Raw genomic sequence first — 15795 nt, forward strand, 5'->3', positions numbered from 1 at the left:
ACAGACAGACAGACAGACAGACAGACAGACAGACAGAAGAAACAGGGTCATTGAGATCTTTGGGGACCCAAGAAAGCTGGGAAGTTGGCCAAGTCCTGGAAGAGCATGCTGGTTCATTGGATATCCAGGCTCTGTAGGACCTCAGGGACTAGAAAAGTGCAGGCCTAGTTGAAGCAGTCTTTGGGACTAGACCTCCTAACACTAGTTACTTTGAAGTTTCCTGCAATACAGATTTTGGGGGAACACTTGGACCTGTTAGGCTGCTGGAAGAGATAGGGGAAGAAGATAAAATCAAGGAGTTGAGGGAAAAATACTTGCTGAGATGTTCATTTGAAACCTTTAGGTTTCTGGTCCTGATAGTTGGGGAAGGGAAGTTCCCAAATCAGGGAAATGGGGAGAGATCCCATCCTCAAGTATAAAGAGACTAGGTGGGGAAACAGGTTGGTTCTTGTCAGTGCTTACATGGAGTTTGCAAAACAGGACAAGTCAATGGTAAGTAAGGGAGGAAGCAAAAGGCCATCTCAGAGTGGAGACATGAAAGGAAGCTATAGACAGAAAGACAGAAAGACAAAAGATAGATAGCAGTGTGTGCTATTCTAAACTGCCTAAGGGGTGTTCTGATTTCTCCTTTGGTTCTGTCTCCTCTGCATAGCAGCTTCCATGAACATAACTGCCTGAATGTTATGAGAGAGGGTGTGAATTAAACGCCAGTCAGGACCTGTGGTTGATTCATCAGCTCACCCCATGCCTTATCCCAGTGAAATATTATTAACTCCTAGATGGAGGCCCTGTGGCAAACTGTCTTTGGAAACTGCTCTTGCCACACTTGATCTCCGCTTGCTTCCCCTATCATAATCTGTCATGTGTAACTCACAGTAACTCCTTTCTAAAAGTCATCATCCCACTGTTCATGGGAGTCATCCTATTAGCAGAAGCAAAAGACCCGAAGCCAATGGCCAAGGATAACTTTCCCAAGGTTAGCTTTCCTGACTGTTGATTTGGTTTTCCTGGATCCAAAGCCCCTAAGTTATTGCTCATCTAAACTGAGAAAGCCTCTTTTGCAATCCAAGGACTCCATCTCCTTCAGCCCTAGCCTTTCCCTGTGTCTGTAAAAATAACTTCCTTTCTTGTTTTCTGCAGATATGGAAATTGGCATAAACAGAGGATAAGTAGGAGCTTAACAAGTTCCTACTACCTCAAATATTAAAGGAAAAGAGTTGTGGTCCAGGTACTTTGTCCTAAGCCATCATACTCTATCATCTTTTGCAGACCAATAAAATCCCACTTCTCATCAGAAGAGAGCACTTCATCCCAAGTTTGGGAGGAGGGGGTTGGTTAATCCTTTGTTCTTAGAATTCTGACTTGTGTACATCCAAGTATATTGAATGTTTGCTATTAGAAACATATTTTGGGGTTCTGTAATATGAAAATTAATTTGGTTTAACTACTCATAATAAGTTACAGTATAAGATAAAAATATTTTCACATATCAAGTGAAATCCTCTGAAGTAGTTGGAACCTAGAGAAAGTCACTGGTCTCATAGTAGTTATTGGTGTGCCTAATGAACTGTGTTGGGGATTCATGCTGGAATATTATAGCTTTTATCCACAAGGAAACATTGTATTTTCTGATAATATTTATTTCAAAAATGTGATTTGTGCATTGTAATAGGGACAAAATAAATCACTCTCATGGTGTGGTGTTGATCAACAACATAATGCATTAATACATGCTATGGCTTGCATTTTAAAATTTAGTGTGTGTGTGTGTGTGTGTGTGTGTGTGTGTGTGTGTGTGTGTGTTTGAGTTATATGCACATGTATGCATATTGTGAGAGCATGCCATCATACATATATGGAGGCCAGAGTTCAATGTCAAGTGTCCTTTACAGCTCTTTACTTTTGAGACACCATCTCTATATAATCCTAGAATTTACTATTTGCATTGACAGTTTACCTGTGTAGCCCCTGAAAAGTTTACCTGCTGAGCCACTTCCCCACCCCTGTGATTTCTTTTAAGGTTATTATTTCCTCTATAATTATACTTCTAAGTTGTTATTCAATCAGTAGTTTCCCTCTTTAATTCCTTTAAGAATTTCTTATCAGGTCCCAGTAGTACACACCTGAAATCCTATTTGTGTTTTGCACTTAAAGGGTATCCTCGCATTGAGAGGCCCAAAGAATGCTGCTAAAATCACACCACACAATAGCCTTCATGCAAGAGACTTATCAGAGAGGAAGTGATCTCAAAAGGCTACTGGGACAAAATGAGAGAGAGAAACTAGGTCATAATGACTTGGACTATAGGTATTATGGGGCATGAATATAGGGGAACTATGCAATCATGGAAAGAATGGAAATGTGTAGAATTGGCTTCTAGTGATGAGTCACTGAAGTTTGGGTGGGGTCTGGGGAGCCCCTGGTTCTGGAACATGGGTGGTTCTTCATTGATCAACATTAGTACCATGGAAGTTATGGCCTGAAGATGCAGAATGCTTAGATAACCTGCACTGAATAGCATGCTCAGTAATAGCCTAGCCTACATAGTGAGACTCTTTTAAGAACAAATCAAAACAAAATCTTAGTGAATTCTGTAAATATATTTTTACAAAACTGGTTCTGTGTAAGTGTAGGTATATCTCTATATACTTAAACAGAAAGCGTTTTTTTTAAAAAAAAAAATCTAAGGGTAACCATGTTAATGGTTTGCCAACATTTAACAGGTAAAATTCAATTTCACATCATAAACTTAATTCATAACACCTATAATCCTGTTTTGTTTGTGCTTCTGTACATGACACTGTAACAAGTGTACCAAAGCAAGAGTGGTTAATGTAGCAAACTTCTATTTCTCATAGTCTTGGAGGGTCTGAAGAAGTTCCTATTTCTGAATTGGCTTTTTCCCCCTCTGTCTCTCTCTGTCTTTCTGTCTCTGTCCCTCCAACTCTGTCTTTCTGTGCCTTCCTTTCTGGCTCTCTTTCTCTCCTTTCATATTTTCATATTACCTCTACAATAGCAAGTAGAGAGACAGAGGAAACAAGCTTTATAATATTTTTATAGAGGCAATAATTCACCATGAAGAGTTGCTCCTAATTGCTTCCTAAAGTTTTCATTCCCAATGCAATTACACTGGAAAATTTACAGGGTCATATACTTTTGGTAAGCAAGAATATATTCTAAAAGTGGCTTTTTCAGAACTGCTCAACTGAAGTAACACCTAGCCTTCGCTCAGGTGTGGTTTCTCCTAAGATATCCATGCTCTTTTATTTGGTATCTTTACTAACATTCATTTGTTCAATTTCAGCATTTAATTTGGGAGTTATAATTCTTGTTTGATTTGGTATGATGCATGTTTGTGGATGTAATAGTCACAACTGGCTATAAATTGTTTTCTTTCCGTGTACTATCTATTGTACTGGAGTTATGTGGTTGCAGCCCATTCTATTTGCTAATTCCCATTCCATAAGACCCAAACAGCTTCTTTCTTTTCTTTCTTTCTTTCTTTCTTTCTTTCTTTCTTTCTTTCTTTCTTTCTTTCTTTCTTTCTTTCTTTCTTTCTTTCTTTCTTTCTTTCTTTCTTTCTTTCTTTCTTTTTTCCTTACTAACTTTTCTAGACAGACCTGTAATACCAATTGAGGATAGATTTTTTATTAGGAGGCCTCGGAGTTCAGAAGTTTCCGGCTTACATGTACACATTCTATAATGACTGTTATTTTGTATGATGTACCTTGATTTTATTCCTTTTGTTCCAGGGGAACCAATGGCCTAAGGGGACCTGTGCAGTTGTTTCCTTTTAAAGTTATTCCTGGACCCACCCTAGAATTGCATGTCATGAAGAGCACAGACTTCTATTGTTAGGAGCCCCAGTACATTTAGTATGGGCATTTAAAGTAATGGCTTGCTCTGGAGATTGAAATTGTAATGATGCTAGTCTATGAAAACCAATATTGATTCTCTAGCTCTACTCTACACTGTCATTCCCAACCAATGGTTTCCAAGTCAATTATAAGTTAAGCCAACATATTTTATTTATGTAATTCTAGAAGAAGCATTATTATCAAATAACCTTCTTGTAACTCTCTACTCAATGAACATCTTCCAGCTTAACAATCAAGTTTCACTTACTGGCTACATGGATTTCATCTACAATCTTCTTTCTCTTTGCAGGCATATAAAATTGGTTTCAAAGTTAGTTTGAATTTAGTGTTCAAAGATATTAGAAAAGAAGAAAAGCTGTCAGCAAATTGCTGACTCAATTTACAGAGCAGATGCAAATTTCCATCATTATCCCACATTTCCTTAATTGAAGATATATTCCCTAAACACTTATTAAATTTGCACCTTAAAAAAAACAATTTTTGACTTTTAGTCTCTTAGACATAAATGCTTGCCATTTTCTCCAAAGCAATGTGAATTTTATTAATTCACATAAATTTCCCTCTCTTGAAATTGGTTTGTGAAATTAAAGCATAGAAACACCTTCATATTCAGTTGAATTTAGAAGAGGGAGTGTATTAAATGTAATTATTTGAATTATTTAATAACATACTGCTAAATGGATTTAGTCACAAAATAGTAACCTCATCTAAAAATATATTTCCTGGCTTTCAACCTGCACCTCCCTATTTGACACTCACAATGACAAATGAATATCGCCATTGCTTGATTCACTACTTACCCTTGTGCTCTGGTTCAGCTATTATACATTAGGAAATGAAGAGTCCAGTTCAATTACTATCCTTGTTTTGCAAACTCTCATCCTGAACTTCAGGGTATGAAGAACACATCTCGAGGTGGCACCACATCAAGCAAGATGTCAGTTGTCACTTGTTGGGGCCATTAACTAGACAGGTCCAAAATAAAACTCCAAACAGAGAGGACATGTCATGCATTCTATAAATTGTGTATTCTGAGAACGTATTAAAGCTGACAGAGAAGGGAGGCAGTGGTTGGAGGGTCCCTGATTGCATTGTGTACTTGATTCTCTGTTGACTTTGGTTATGCCACACCTTTCTATTTCCTGGAGAAATAAATTAAAAGTCAGAAGTAATTTGCCTGACAGAGGGTGCAGGTGGAATTTTGCTCTGAAGAGAGTTTGCACACTGTGAAATCCAATTTAACCCCTTGATGGGGGAATAGCATATTTTCTTTGGCTGACAGCCTTGTGGCAGCTAAAATAGGGACCTGATTAAATAGAGACACTGAGAGATTGAGGTCTTGTTCTAACAGCAGTGGGATCAAGGCCTCTAATCTTATCTCCCACACACTGAGATGAACTGAGAACTGAGGCCTGAGAGATTAGTCTGGCTGCTTTGTGCAAAAGGAGGTCAAAAGAAAGAAAGGCCAAGAACACACAAAGTATTCACAAACCACAACCATTACAGAAAGATACAAATGAGATATGTGGAAACAGGAATGTTGGAACTGTATGCTAAAACAGAGAAGAAAAAAAAAGCTTCCCTAAACTTTAAATGAAATGATGAACTTTGGGAAAGCTCTTCCACTGAAAGTGTTTTTGAAAGGCTGAATGTTTTGTGATACAAAAATAGTGATTTTGAGATGAAGTGAGGATATTATAATTCAATTCATTATGATTTTTATGATCACATATATCAGGGAAAATTACTTCTTTGCATATTTAGTACAATTAATGAAAGCTAGCCAAAGCATACCTGTCTTATAAACTCAAAAATATACTATTTTGCATATTCACTAAGTCTTAGAGACTGTACTACCTAAGAATTGAAATTAATTTTTTATCTCTTTACTCCTCAATCACAGTAAAAATGAAGAAGCTAAAATTTTGACCTACTAATAACATGCATTTTATAATGTCACTGGTTTGGAGTGTAAGCAATTGAAATGGGGTGTCAAATATAAAGCAGATAACCTAAATAGTGCTGCTCTCTCACAATTTTTCAGTCAGATATCCCAGTGCATGATTTCTATTTTTTTCTGGTACTGAGATGTTTACCTCCAAAGGCACCAAATGGTTCATTCCCTGTAAGACACTTCTGTCTACCATGCAATCTTTTATTAATTCAGGTGTGGAATTTGGAAGTACAAATTGCCATTTTTATACAAAGGTTCTTCCCAATACTTGTAGAATGTAAGAAAATATTATGTAGTTAAGGTATAGATTTAGATAAATGAGATATACATCTATGTACATCTACAAAATTTGTTAAATATATGTGAGCATTTCCATTTTATTATATTTCTTTATTATTTATTTACTTACTTAGTGAGTTAGTTAGTTGGTACATTATTCAGTTTACAACTGGGATACAATCGGGTACCTGGAATACACAGGACAAGTTTTCTTCTACTGAGCCACTCCCCAGACCTGCATCGTACATTTTCATTTTCAAGGACTTATGAAGTCCCACCCAGACACAACAGGTAGTTCTCTAAGAAACAAGGTGGATTGTAGTTGTATTTCCTCAGCTAATTTTATCACAGAGTCTTCTTTCAGCACTCATTGAGATAGGATATAGTATTAAACTTTAAACATTAGCATTCTTCATCATCTGCAATACCCTCTCTGTCTTGATGATGTTTGGTCCTAAAGTGGCCTTGTCTGAGCAGACCTTAGGATAGTCTAACCAACCTTGTAAATCAACTACATGTGTGTGACTGTTGCTTGGGTAATAGGTATTTCCTGACACATGTTACATGTTAGGCTTTGATATTCTTTCTAGTTCCCGAGTCCCTTGGGCAAATCTCCTTTACTTATAGGAGCTTTCAAGCTGCGACACTTCAGCTCCTCTGGTTGCAGTGTTGCTTTTCAACTGTTAATATTCCTGGAATAAGAAAATGATTTCATGGGGAATTTACCTTTCTGAATATTCTTATGGGAGCTTGAAAGTACATGTACATTTCTATATTCCTTTATTTTGTTTAGTGATTTTTTTCAAAGGAGCACAATATTTACAATATCTATACCACATGATAAAAAACTATCAAACCTAGTAAAAATAAGTCCCAGAGTCAAAGATAGGGTTTCCAGCTACACTAAATCTCATAGAAGAGAAAGTGGGAGGTAGCTTTAAACACATTGGTACAGGAAACAATTTATCGAACAGAACACTAATTAATGTCTCAGGCTGTAAGATCAACAACTGATAAATGGGACATCATGAAACTCAAAACTTTTATAAACAATGGACATTGTTAATAGGATAAAATAGCAGCCTACAGATTAGGAAGAGATCTTCACCAACCCTACATCTGACAGAAGTCTATTATCCAAGAAATTATAAAGAAATTAGACACCAACAATCCATATAACCCAATTAAAAATAGGGTACAGAGCTATACAGAAAATTCTCAACAAAAGAATCTCAAATGGCTTAGAAGCACTTCAAGAAATGTCCTTAGTCATCAGGGAAATGCAAATCAAAACAACTCCGAGGTTTGGTCTCATACCAGTCAGCATGACTAAGATAAAAATCTCAAGAGATAGCACATCCTGGTGAGGGTTTAGAGAAAGGTGTATCAGTGAATTTAGCTATGCACTGGATTTGTGGGTTGCACACTTCCAGCCATTAGCCCAGGTGCTCTTTGGATCTGAAAATGAAAGACATGCACTCTCATTAGCTTATTTTTGAAATGCTGTGATTAGCAAAATGGCTGGTCAGTTTGAATCCTCCACCTGCTATACCAACCCCAATCAGGGAAGTATCCAGTGGCCCCTTACCTGAATTCTTACATGGCTTGTTGGCTTCCTCTCTCCTTCAGCATCATGGGAATCTTCTTCCTCCTCTTCCTCCTCCCCTCTGTCCTAGGGGAAGCAAATCTAAAGGTCCTGCTTCATCTCCCTTTGCCCAGCCACTGCCTTTGGCTCTTTATTGGTTGATCAACAGCCAATTGGGAATAAGGACCTTTAGTGTTTGGACACACAGATTCCCAATTAAATCAAAGCATTAGAACCAATCCCAAACAGGAAGGGGAACACTCCTCCATTGTGGTAGGAAGTAAGCTTATATAACTTTGGAAATCAGTTTAAGGGTTTCTCTGAATACTGGGAATAGTTCTACCTGAAAATGTAGCTATACTACTCCTGAGCATATACCCAAAAGGTGTTCTACCATCCACAAAGACACTTGTCCAACTATGTTCATAGCAACTTTATTCCTAATAGTCAGAATCCAGAAATAACTTAGCTATCTCCTAGTTGATGAATGGATAAAGAAGAATGGATATTTCATTGTGTACATTTACACAATGAAATAGTATTCAGCTATTAAAAACAAAGGTGCCATGAATTTTGCAAATAGATGGAACTTGAGAATATCATCCTGAGTGAAGTAACCCAGTCCCAAAAATGTATGGGACTGTACTTATAAATGGATATTAGTCATAAAGTACAGGATATCTATGTTATACTCCACTGACTCAAAGAAGCTAAACAAAAAGGAAGGCCCAAGGGAGGACACTTGGATCTCATTTAGAAGGGGGACTAAAAGTCATAAGAGGCAGATGGAGGGTGGGAACTTTGTGGGAGAGGGGTTCTGGAGTTGTTCAAGTTCAGATGTGGGGAGGGACAGGAGAGATGGCCAGATGGTCATGTGAATGAATGTAAATCTGAAACCAATGAGTTAGGAGTGAGGGGGCATCTACAGGACAAGACTGGGACCTGGAATAAGGGAGGTATTCAAGAATCAAAGGGAGAGAGACCTTAGCTGTAATTCACAGCACTGGGGATATGGAACCTGAAGAGGCCACCTACTGTAGGCAGGCAGGAACCCCAGTGGAGCAATAGAGACACAAACTAACCCACAAAACTTTTGACCCAAAATGCAACCTGTCTATAAGAAATTCATGGATGAAAGGTGGGAGAGTTAGGAGGGTAGAGACTGAGGGATTGTCCAAACCATAGCATGCTCAACTTGAGACACATCACATTGGCAAACACCAATCTCTGATAATTTTAATGATATTCTATTATGCCTGTCTGCAGGAGCATAGCATGGCTGTTCTCTGAGAGGCTCTACCCAGCAGCTGACTTAGAGAGATGCAGGCACCCGCAGCCAAACGGTGAATGGAGGGAGCTTGGTGACTCATGGAAGACTAGGAGTAAGGATTGCAAACCCTGAAAGGGATAGGAACTCTACAAGAAGACCAACAGAGTCAACTGACCATGCACCCTCGGGGCTCTCAGATTCTGAACTACCAACCAAAGGATATACACAGCCTGAACATAGGCCTCCATGTTCATATATAGCAGATGTACAGCTCTACTTTCCTATGGTCCTAAACAACTGGAACAGGGGCTATCCCAAAAGCTGTTGCCTGTATGTGGGATATGTTCTAGTATCTGGGCTGCCTTGTTTGGCCTCAGTGGGAGAGGATGCTTCTAGCCTTGCATGCTTGATGTGCCAGGGTGGGAGGATATTGAGGGTGTCCCCCACCCATTCAGAGGAGAAGGGGACAGGGTATGGTTGGAAGGATTGGAGGGAGTGGCCGGGAGGGGGGCAGTGAAGGGGATGTAAAGTGTATAAGTAAAAAAAACAAAACAAAAAAACCAACAAAAAACAAAAAAACAACAATTAATTAAAAGTAAAAAATAACACAACAACAACAAAAACACCAAAAATCCCTACAGGGTTTCTATACATTCTCTAACATAGGTGAGAGAAAGTCCCAGAGAAAAGGATGTCGGACTCTCCTGGAAAAGAATAAGTAATTTAAAAACTCAGCATCATTTTGAATTGTGGACATGACATTTTTCTAAGGGTCATTTACTCCAAAACCCCATGAGGATAGTGAGACCCACTTCACATGCTTGTTGCAAGAATTAAATGAGATGATTCATGCCCTAACCCTAACCCTAACCCTAACCCTAATCCCTAAGCCCTAACTGCTGCATACTACAGTGAAAGGAGATGAGGGAGCAAGGTCCTTGAGTGTGGCAGAGGCTTTCTAGCCTCAGGTGAGCTAACTCAGAGGTTGGTTTGCCAGAAAGCTGTGGCTACACAGAACTCCCACCTAGTCAGTGGCCCTGGGTTCTTGTATCAGGAATGAGAAAAATTAATTCCCGGTCTGTCATGTGTGAGATTTTAGAAGTGTTTACCATAGGTTTGTGATTGGGGGCTTAAGATAAAGCAAGCAAAACCACTGGAAAGCAGGTTCCCATAGCTTGGGATAGACAAAGCTGATAGTCTAAGGGCTTTTTTGATAACTTGTGGCTGACTATAGATTGAGATCAAGGATGAGCTTTTCTATCCAGTTTATCCTCCTATGCGTGTGTTTTTCTATCCTGGTGGTTGGACTAGGGTTTGGGCATCTAGCATTGCCTCTGGCAAGAACATATATGGCATGTCTGTCCGGCCTCTATCCAGGGTAAAACTGAAACCAGAAAGGGAATGATTATCTCTGCCTGGAACACTGCTTGCCGTTCTGGACATAGACGGGACTCAGAAGTCCTTCGTTTTTGAAGTCCTGTACCTATCTGCCTGACTAGCTCCTAGCTCCTCTTCTCGTGGTTTCAGGACTCACTTTTCCTCTTTTATCCCATGTTACTTGCCAATCTAGATTAAAACCCATTGTCCTTTATGCTAAATGATGTCTATGATGAGAATTTAACCTCTAATGTATTTACTATTTGTACATCACCCTCCTGGTTGGGATTAAAAAGGAAGCTAGCTATCCAAACACATTTTGTGTATCTTCATACAGAGTGAGGTGGCCCCTGAGGAAAACCAAAACCGAAAACCTTATTGAACAACAGTTTGCCTTTCCTTAAGGAGAGATAGAAAAGTCATACTACAAGATAGGGTTATTTGTTGACATAAGTTCTGCTAATCCACAATTCCCAAGTTAAGTTTGAGTTTGGAACACATGAAGATGCAAGGTAGGATATGAGCTATCCATTCTCTCCCTTTATGTATTATGATCCAGGGAAGGGTGTGTTTGGGAAGGCAATAGTCACGTCAGCAATTCAGCAAATAACTTCCTGAATCTGCTGCTGCCCAGCTTTTCAGGGGCAACAACTTCTTTTGCAGAATAGTTCTCATTGTTGCTTTGGGAGCCATTACTGGAAATTCATCTAGGAATTCTTGTCTTCATGCTGCTAAGCAATTTCAGAGCCAGTTTCCTCCCCTTGATGTGATAAATCTCTTTAATAGAGTATATTCTCTCCACTGTTTTTTGAATGACACAGGAAGTAATAAGAAAACAATAAATCACATGGTGGTGATTATTCAAATACTCAGAGAAGGTAGAATGTGAAAACACTTCAAAAAGAGCCATGTACGATTCTGACACAAGAAATCTTGAATAGAATGTGAAAATGACTTCGTTATTTGTTTTTTTGTTTGTTTGTTTGTTTGTTTGTTTGTTTTTAATCTCAGGAGACTCAGTTTAACCCCATGTGTAAAGGCCATCTTTTTGAAAGACATTTACAAATTCTAGAAAGTAGAATCTTTGGAAAGGAGTTATTTTTCCATTCATTTCTGAATAAGGGAATAAAATTTGAATTTGCTATTGTGTAGACACTTCCTCAGAGCCTGCCTAAGAATTGCTTTGGAAAATTCTAGAAAAGAGTATGAATCTGACCTAAATAGCCAAAATTTTGAAAATCATTTACAGCCCTTTCTGCTTTTCACTTAATAACTTGTTTATATAAAATATAAAGACCTCTTGAAACAGAAATTATCTGAGTTGCTTTAACTTCTGGTCATCAGCAAAGACTGAAACACAGTTTTCTGATTCCCAAACCTGAGACCATTATTTTCACAATGGTCTGTCCTGTTACAAAGTACACCAGAAATGCTTTAACTCAAGTAGTCTGAGATACACTTCTCTGGCACACGTTCTCCCCTCCCATAACCCCGTCTCTTTCATTGAGCATCCTAAGCTAATTTCAAAGTGCATCATCTTCCAGTCATAGACTCTTCATTGCTGGGATTCCAGACAGGGACCAACCACCCAGCTAGGAACACACTCTTGGGATATCAAATCTTTTTCTGTGGAGAAAACACCTCACACTTCAAAGCAGATATTCAGCATAGTTGCTAATTATATATATAAAAAATAACTCCAAGAAAAACTCAGATTTCATATTGTAAAGCTGACTCTGAACAAAGCAGTCTTTTTATGAGTAGTCAACTTCTTACCTTGCCACTGTTTTCAACTTTCAATAAGTAGAATTTCTTATTGTCTTAGTCAGGGTTTGTCTTCCTGCACAAAACACCATGACCAAGAAGCATGTTGGGGAGGAAAAGGTTTATTCAGCTTACACTTCCACACAGCTGTTCATCATCAAAAGAAGCCAAGACAGAAACTCACACAGGTCAAGAACTTGGAGGAGGGCCATGGGGGGGGGGGTGCTGCTTACTAGATTGCTTCTACTGGCTTGCTCAGCTTGCTTTTTTATAGAACTCAGGACTACCAGCCCAGGGATGTTAGTTCCCACAATGAGCTGAGCCCTCCCCCTTGATCACTAATTGAGAAAATGCCTTACAGCTAGATCTCCTGGAGACATGTCCTCAAGGGAGGCTCCTTTCTCTTGATAACTCCAGCTTGTGTCAAGTTGACAAACTAACCAGCCAGTACACATGTTTATTCTCTGAGTCCAGAAGTATTTACTTTTATGGCCACATGTCTTTATAGTAGAGGAACATTTGCTTTGTCATTATTGGTCATTTTGATAACCATGTGTGCTACTTGTACTGGAGATGATAATGACGTGTGGAAGAAGGCTGTCCTGTAAGAGCTCCTGTCTCATGTTTGGAAATAACATCTATTCACCTGGCACAAGTGTTGTGCAAAGTTTCTACACATGCATGTATTCAGCAAGGCTTCCATAGTGCTTCACTATAAAAGAAAATTTGCATTTCTTTACTCTTTCTTTCTTTCCTTCCTTCATTCTTTCTTTCTTCTTTCTTTCTTTCTTTTTTTCTTTTCTTTTCTTTTTTCTTTTTTGCAGGCACTCTTCTAAAGAAGCTCTCCAAAATGAACCTATTAACTACTTTTTGACTGACCAGTCAGAGTACTAGATGGCTCTAAATGTGAACAGCGTAGATAATTCTAGTTTAGACAGAAACATGTCTTCATGGGAAGGGTTGATGGCACAGAGTCATTAAAGACGGCCTAATGTATAATTTTTATGCCATTCCCTTCCCCAGAATAGCAAAGATCAGACAATAAAAAAATATGTTAAGAGATGCTCACTACTCTCTTTCTAGTTTAAAGTCATAGACTTCTCATATTAGGGTCGCTTATCATCTCTGATCTACAACCTAGCTTCACATTTATCTTTTGTAAGGGGAAGATAGGGTACACCTTTTATTCAACTTACAGCAGAGTCCACTTAGTGTGGCTTATATGTACATGTTTTTAGGGTTGGTTACTTGGTGCTGAATAACCAATTAGGGGACTCATCACTGGGGAAGATTACTTCTCCCTATGTCAGCAATCATTAAGGTATTAAGGTTTTCTAAGCAGTCAATGCCTGACAAAAATCAGTAGGAACCAAGCAATTATCATGATAAAAACATAAAATCTTAGAAATGTTACACACATTTAGTTAGCTTTTAATTTGCTAATATTTAAAAGCATAGCCTCTTTTTCTATTACATACAGAGTTAGCTTACCTTGAATATCATGGTTTGTTGGGGTTATAGCTCCTGTTTTTCCCATTATTAAAATGAAAATTAGTAAAAAAGACTTTTGTATGTGGATATAGATGTCCACCTTTTTATATATAATCTTGCATATTCCTGAAAAACAAAACCATAGCAATAAAATAATTTTAATATATTATTTAGAAATATTAACATAAAGTATTTCTGAGCCTTCAATAATTTTTATTACCCTTGACTATTAGAAAAGTAAAATACAATTTAATTTCTTTCTAGAATTTGTTTTGGGAGAAAATCTTTATCAAAATTTATGTTGCCAAACAAAATGTTTATAGCCATACAACTTTTTTTCTTCAATGAATGTTGCTTTGTTTTAATTTTAAAAAATGATTTTCAAGGTCCCTGAGAGGGCTGAGCCTGGAAAAACATTTTCATGAAATCTGACAATCTGAGTTCAATCCCTAGAGCATAGAGTGAAGCAGGAGAAAGCCAACTCCTGAAAGTTGTCCCCCAACTTTCCTGTGTGGACAATGGCGTGTACAACACACACACACACACACACACACACACACACACTCATGCAGTAACAAACAAGCAAACAAACAAGTAAAATGGATTGAAAGGACGTAATTTTTTTTAATTTTTTTATTCGATATAATTTATTTAATTTCAAATGATTTCCCCTTTTCTAGCCCCCCCCTCCCCAAAAGTCCCATAAGCCCCCTTCTCTTCCCCTGTCCTCCCTCCCACCCCTTCCCAGTTCCCCGTTCTGGTTTTGCCGAATACTGTTTCACTGAGTCTTTCCAGAACCAGGGACCACTCCTCCTTTCTTCTTGTATCTCATTTGATGTGTGGATTATGTTTTGGGTATTCCAGTTTTCTAGGTTAATAACCACTTATTAGTGAGAGCATACCACGATTCACTTTTTGAGTCTGGGTTACCTCACTTAGTATGATGTTCTCTACCTCCATCCATTTGCCTAAGAATTTCATGAATTCATTGTTTCTAATGGCTGAATAGTACTCCATTGTGTAGATATACCACATTTTTTGCATCCACTCTTCTGTTGAGGGATACCTGGGTTCTTTCCAGCATCTGGCAATTATAAATAGGGCTGCTATGAACATAGTAGAGCATGTATCCTTATTACATGGTGGGGAATTCTCTGGGTATATGCCCAGGAGTGGTATAGCAGGATCTTCTGGAAGTGAGGTGCCCAGTTTTCGGAGGAACCGCCAGACTGATTTCCAGAGTGGTTGTACCAATTTGCAACCCCACCAGCAGTGGAGGAGTGTTCCTGTTTCTCCACACCCTCTCCAACACCTGCTGTCTCCTGAATTTTTAATCTTAGCCATTCTGACTGGTGTACGATGAAATCTTAGGGTTGTTTTGATTTGCATTTCCCTAATGACTAATGAAGTTGAGCATTTTTTAAGATGCTTCTCCGCCATCCAAAGTTCTTCAGGTGAGAATTCTTTGTTTAACTCTGTACCCAATTTTTTAATAGGGTTGTTCGGTTTTCTGGAGTCTAACTTCTTGAGTTCTTTATATATATTGGATATTAGCCCTCTTTCTGATGTAGGATTGGTGAAGATCTTTTCCCAATTTGTTGGTTGCTGATCTGTCCTCTTGATGGTGTCCTTTGCCTTACAGAAACTCTGTAACCTTATGAGGTCCCATTTGTCAATTCTTGCTCTTAGAGCATACGCTATTGGTGTTCTGTTCAGAAACTTTCTCCCTGTACCGATGTACTCAAGGGTCTTCCCCAGTTTCTTTTCTATTAGCTTCAGAGTGTCTGGCTTTATGTGGAGGTCCTTGATCCATTTGGATTTGAGCTTAGTACAAGGAGACAAGGATGAATCAATCCGCATTCTTCTACATGCTGACCTCCAGTTGAACCAGCACCATTTGTTGAAAAGGCTATCTTTTTTCCATTGGATGTTTTCAGTCTCTTTGTCGAGGATCAAGTGACCATAGGTGTGTGGGTCATTTATGAATCTTCAATCCTGTTCCATTGATCCTCCTGCCTGTCACTGTACCAATACCATGCAGTTTTTAACACTATTGCTCTGTAGTATTGCTTGAGGTCAGGGATACTGATTCCCCCAGATTTTCTTTTGTTGCTGAGAATAGTTTTAGCTATCCTGGGTTTTTTGTTGTTCCAGATGAATTTGATAATTGCTCTTTCTAACTCTGTGAAGAATTGAG

Source organism: Apodemus sylvaticus, chromosome 14, assembly GCF_947179515.1.
Source record: "Apodemus sylvaticus chromosome 14, mApoSyl1.1, whole genome shotgun sequence".
Classification (NCBI taxonomy): domain Eukaryota; kingdom Metazoa; phylum Chordata; class Mammalia; order Rodentia; family Muridae; genus Apodemus; species Apodemus sylvaticus.